Raw genomic sequence first — 6,297 nt, 5'->3', positions numbered from 1 at the left:
CATGTATTATTTATTTCTTTTAGCCTCTAAATATTTATGATACCTACATATGTATTTTTATTCAAACATTCTCATGATTCAATGCAAAGTCATACCAAATTTTAATCGTTTTGACCGACTTAAACACACTGTGATGTAAGGTCCTTGTATGTACATTGTTCCAAGCACCCAGCTGTAAAGTATGACTGAGATTCCTGATAATGTTTTGTTTTTACCTTGTTCTCCTTATGTACCTCATGATGTTAACTATACTGAATTCTTCAACTGCAGAGGACTGCATATAAAGTCCACCTAGGATATTCACTAATGGTCACCTGAATCATGGAATAATATAATAACAATCAACACAAGCCAGTACCCAACACTTGGCATTGGAATGGAACCTGTTCTTCATGTTATGATCATTTTGCTTCTGACATTTTTTTTTCTGATGTGGAGGAGTACTTCCTATGGAACAGATAGCTCTTGCACTTTGCCTTATGCAGGGGCACAAAGGATCATTACCCTAACTGTAGAAAACCTCGAATGAAAAGAATTGATTGTTTCTCTGATATATCCAATATTAACTCCTCATCTTGAATGTGTTTCATTCTTTTCTCTCTTTCTTTTTATTGGGTATTTTCTTTATTTACATTTCAAATGTTATCCCCTTCCTCAGTTTCCCTCCCTCCCGGAAACACCCTATCACATCCTCCCTCCTCCTACTTCTGTGAAAGTGTTCCCCCACCCACCCACCCGCCCCTCCCACCTCCCCGCCCTCGATTCCTCTACACTGGGGCATCTACCGTGCCTTCATAGAACCAAGGACATCTCCTCTCATTGATGCATGACAAGGCCATCTTCTGCTACCTATGCAGTTGGAGCCATGTGTACTCCTTTGTTGATGGCTTAGTCCCTGGAAGTTCTTCTTATGGGAAGTTCTTCCTACTTCCAGTTTCTGTGGAGAATTGTCTTTAGTATTTTAAAGGTTGATAAGTAAAAAACAAACAAACAAACAACCCCCTAGCATTTTCTAATTCTCGCTGTGCTTTGGGTCCCAACAGTGAGATGTAATATCTTGGTCTTTCATGCTACAAATGCCACCAGGTCCTGTGAGCAATTATATATATTATGTATATAAACGAGAGAGTAGGATATCCATCCATAACATTTCACTTTCTAGCCTAGCAGAGAATCATAACCGCACTAGGATATCATAATCTGTATACTACACTGCCAACCCTAATCAGATTCCATGTGCACCAGCACATACACACAGATGCACAAATGCATCTGTGGACATCCATGACTCTTAGGACAGCTCTGTATCCATTTATACAAAACATTGAAAAATTTTCTGTCTCACCGCTTTATGAGGACCTTTTAAAATTTTTTTTTGTGCTCACAGGCAAATCAGTTATTAAGGAAATAATTATTTCATTGGAAAACCTGAGGAATGAGCTGTGTGAACTTATGCAGTTACCAGTACATTCCATTTTGTTACCTAAGAAAAGTAGCTAACCATTGGTATAAACTTCAAAATTCTGTTTGCATGAGTCATATGATGTAGAAAAAAATAAAATTTTGACACCATTGCCATGGTAAATGATGCCTATAAAATAGGTTAAAACATTAATAACATTAGTATCTGTGATGAATTTTTCATCTTGGGATACAAAGATAAAAGTGGAGAAACAGTAGACGTTGCTGCAGTTTCAAACTTTTCAAACCTGACTTAAAACTGCATAGAGTAATTGGAGCCTTTGAGAAGCAAGAGACTCGACCAGCAGTCCCATTATGTCTGATTATTAGAAGACTACCTTGAGGAATGACCTTAGATTTTGCACATATGGTACACTGGTGGCCAAAGGTTCTGCAAATGCTTTGTTTGATAGAATACAGGAAAAAAGAGAAGAGAAAAGAAAAATGAAAAGAAAAGAAGAAGCAAGTTAAAATCTTTTTTTTTTTTTTTCTTTTATAAAAATCGCTACAAATGAGGAGCTGGCACAGACCATGTCTGCCCCCTGCTGTGCACACAGACACAAGACACTGTCTACCGAGAGATTCTGGGAAAGGAGGAGTCACCACTGTCTTCAGTTGTACACACACAGCTGAGCCCGTGTATAGTCCTAAACCCAAGGGAAAACAATCTCTAAATATAGAAAGCATTCTAAATAAAAGATTTTAAAATGTACAGCAAAAGCATTTTGATTACTATAAAGCAATTCCAGTTGTATAAAGTAATTTAGAAGTGATTTTCACCTCAGGTGCCACAGTAGTTTTTTATGTTGCTGATATAATGGAGCACAGACTGACAGATATGAACAACAAAAACACATTTTCTCCTTCTTCTAGAAGGGGGAAGTTCAAGACGTTAGCAGCAGGGCTGGATTTGCCATTTATTTTTGTAGATTTTTGTCTGTAGGGATGGTACCAAGGTTGTAAATTTCTGTTAATACACAGTTCCTGACACAAGGAAGAATCTACATGACTTTTTAATAAAATAAAAATAAGTGTATAAGATTATTCACATTCTTTCAGTGGATTTTTTTTATCCAAATTGAGATAGTCTTCTGCTTTAAATTTCACTCCAGGTCTTAAATGTTATAAGCATCCTTTGAAAATGAGGAGGGCTTAAGGAGCCAGGAAAATAGGGGGTCAGCAATGGGATTAAAAACAACAATCAAAAACAAAGACCAGTTTTCCTTATTCTAGGTAGAGAGAGTTATACTTAAGTAAGGACAATATGAAATTAAGTTTCTCACTGGCCATTTCTGAAGGCCATGTGAGGACAAGATAAAATAGAAGACCGGTTTTGTGCATGTGGGAAAATTCTGCTCTTTCTGCTCTATCTGTGAACTGGATTTGGGGTCAAGGTCTTCCAGAAACAAGTTAACTGAACTGTGGGCAAACACTGGAATGTGTGTGGATCATCACTGACATTTAATGTGAAGAAAGGGAGAGGCCAATTGTTTTATCTGTATCAGAGGCAATTTAATTGATTTATTTTCAAAGTATTTCTATTAACTAAATTTGTTCTGTAACAATTTCATGCATGCATACAATACATTATAATGCAGTCTGTTTATTCTTCACCCCATTGTCTCCTATTTCATTCTAGCTCATTAAGCTCCTCCTCCCTACAAGTCAAATCTCTTCTCCATGTTTTTGTCTTGTCCTTTTCTTTTCCTTCCTTCCTTCCTTCCTTCCTTCCTTCCTTCCTTCCTTCCTTCCTTCCTTCCTTCCTTCCTTTCTTCCTCCCTTCCTTCCCCCCCTGCCTCCCTCCCTCCCTCCCTTCTTCCTTCCTTACTTCTTCCTTTTGTTTTTATTTTTCTTTCATTCTCCCTCTTCTTCCTCCCTCCTTCCTTTATCTTTTGAGACTCCCAGTTTAACCAGGCCCATCTGTTGGACCTTTGGTTTAGACCTCTCCACTGGATCCCAATGGGCTCAGCTATGAATATACTACCGAAAATAGTGACTTCTCCTCTTCCAGAGTCTCTGAGTAGCCAGTAGTTTAGTGGGAGAAATAGGGACTCAGGAGTCCTTTGCCCATCCATGGCTGCTACAGGAGGTGTCACCCTGTGCAGGCTCAGTGCAGGTAATGACAGCTGCCACGAGCTCATGAGTTTAATGGCTGTGTCATGCTTAGAAGATGACATTTCTAAACCCATTCCTTATATCTTGGCTGGCTCCCTTTACATGATGTTCCTCAAGCTTTAAGGGAGAAACTATTTTTATGTTGGGTGGTAGAAATGATCAGAATAGGGCCACCAATATTTCACTGAGCTTGGAGGAATTCCCTCTTCTAGACCGCCGGGCAATACAGGAGCTGTGTTTGCTTTCCCAGGTTCTCTATCACTTTAAAGTATGTGAAAAGTGTTTATTAGATCAGAACACTCTGTCCTTTCAGAGATATGTGCGAGCTGTTCTGAAAAGAAAAAAAGTGTTCTATTCAGAATTCAACTGTGCACCCAGGATTATAAAGGATAACATTCTGATACTTTGTGAACGACATTAGCTCTATTTTTCTCAAAGTTTTCATTTGTCCTTTGAGAATCTTTGTACAATGTCTTTTGATCATATTTTACCTTCTTCCCACAACTCCTTCGAAATCTACCCTCTTCTCTAGTCTATGTACCTAAATTTTTTTTGTCCCTTTAAAAAAAATTAAAACAAACAAAAAATAATGAAGTACAATTTGTGTTGCCTATATACTCTTGGATGTGTGGCTTTCCACTGGAGGAGAGTCGGCTATAAAATGTCACCTGTGCTTCTTCCACCAGCCTTCAATTGTCAACAGGTTCTGGGCTAGGCGTGGGACCTCATGCCTAAGGCTCTCTGTGCTGGGATTTTCTCTGTCTTAAGCATATGCATTCTCACTCATAAATAAGACTCTCAACTCTCATCATAGATGTTTCTTTCTTTAGTAGATGTTGATTAACACAGAGACCCACAAGTGGTCATAATCTTGAGAGAGAGAGAGAGAGAGAGAGAGAGAGAGAGAGAGAGAGTTAGTGTTCAGTCCCCAGTGGGATGTCTATGTCATACTCCCCCTGCAAGATTATGGTAGAAGAGGAGGCAGAAAGACTGTAAGAGCCAGAGGTAGTAGATAGCTACAGGAGAATGGTTTTTGGACAAGTCAGGTCAGTTGGACACATGAACTCACTCTCTTAAATTTTAACAATCCCTGAAACTATAGATATTTTAGGATGAAATGCCATCAACAGCCATCAGTGTAATTTGAGTTAGTTCTGAAGCAGGTCTTTGCCTGTGGTACCTCTTGCAAGGGGATGCTGGTCCTGCCTGCACATCATGCTTGCAGTGTCTGTGCCCTGTGACCATTCATAACAGCTGGAGGATATTACTCCAAAAACCCAACGTGAAAAAAAATCTGTCTCTTCAAAGTCAATGTAGTCCAGACAAAATTGTAACAAACCACAGGAAACCAGCACATGCCACTCAAGAGAAGTGTAGGGGGATGCTGGCCTTCAGGTGTTTCTTTCTCAGTCTGTTTTCCATGCTTTGCTTTTGCAGAACCAATTGGTGCTTTTTATCATTTCCCCTAGAAATGGCTATTTTCATTAAAATGGATTTAAAGTTTTAGATAAAACCCTTATTTTTCAAATGTGGTAGAAGTTTCCAGCTACACTCACTCATACTAAGCATCTAGATGTCACAGACAAAGAACATTTTCAGCTCACGTTGCATGACTCTCTACTTCCATAAGTAATATGGTCTGGGTAGTAGTGGGCGAAAATGAAGCCTTGAAATAAGCCAGCCAAGTAGCTTTCCACTTTGGACATCTTCTCATAATGATGCTTCACTTTTTGTTATTGCAGTGCAGATTTCTAGTGTGGTCCTTGTCACTTTGACTTTAAGTTTATTTGAGTCACTAACTTGCAAAGAAAAGCTTAAATGACTCTACACATATCACCTTATATCCATATTTGTGAAAAAAGTGAACACAAAATCCAAATAAATAAAAATAGTTATGGATCACTGGTCTTGGGCTCACACAATTTAATTTACACACTTGGTCCTTAAGAATGGCGATGTGCTTGCAAATTATCTTGCTTTGTACTGGAAAAAGATGTTTCGAGAAAGGAAGTCTATGTTCTTTTCATAAAACATTCTCATTTTACAGTCCTGTAAAAACTACCAAAACCAATTCACACCCACCTCTTGCATAACTTACAGTCTTATTGCAGAGATGAAACAGGTATGACAGGTGGTGGTGATCTTGATGGTTACACTGGGTATCAGAGTTAGAGTAGGGAGTGAAACACCTTAGTGTTCGGCAGCAGGGATGCTCATAGAGAGACAATGAGAGGGCAGAAAATGACTTTTGAGCTAAGACTTCCATCATGCAGATAAGGCAGTATGTAAGAGGAGGTGAGGTACATTCTAGAGATTTCTCATAAAGCAGCTACAAATAGGTGGATCTTTTGGAGGGTAGACAAGCAGTAACTAAGAGAAAAGGCAAGGCCTTGCCTGAGTGCCAAGGAGGCAATCTTGCTTCTCACTGTGTAAGTGTCTAAGCTCTGACCTGCAATATAATAACAGTTTGCATGCTTGTGTATTTATTTATTTTAATTTTTTTGTTCAACTTCTCCTTACAATGCATTTTCATCCTATTCAGTTCCTTGACCTTCTCTAACTTCTCACAGATTCTTCCAACTTCCCTACCTATCCAACTTTATGTTTTTTCTCTCCCATTAAGAAAATCAAGACAAACAAAACACCAAAAACAAGCAAAAATAAAGCAACAACAACAACAAAGGAGAGAGAGAGAGAGAGAGAGAGAGAGAGAGAGAGAGA

The sequence above is a fragment of the Mus caroli genome, chromosome 15, assembly GCF_900094665.2.
Source record: "Mus caroli chromosome 15, CAROLI_EIJ_v1.1, whole genome shotgun sequence".
NCBI lineage: Eukaryota > Metazoa > Chordata > Mammalia > Rodentia > Muridae > Mus > Mus caroli.
Note: the sequence above shows the minus strand (reverse complement) of the source record.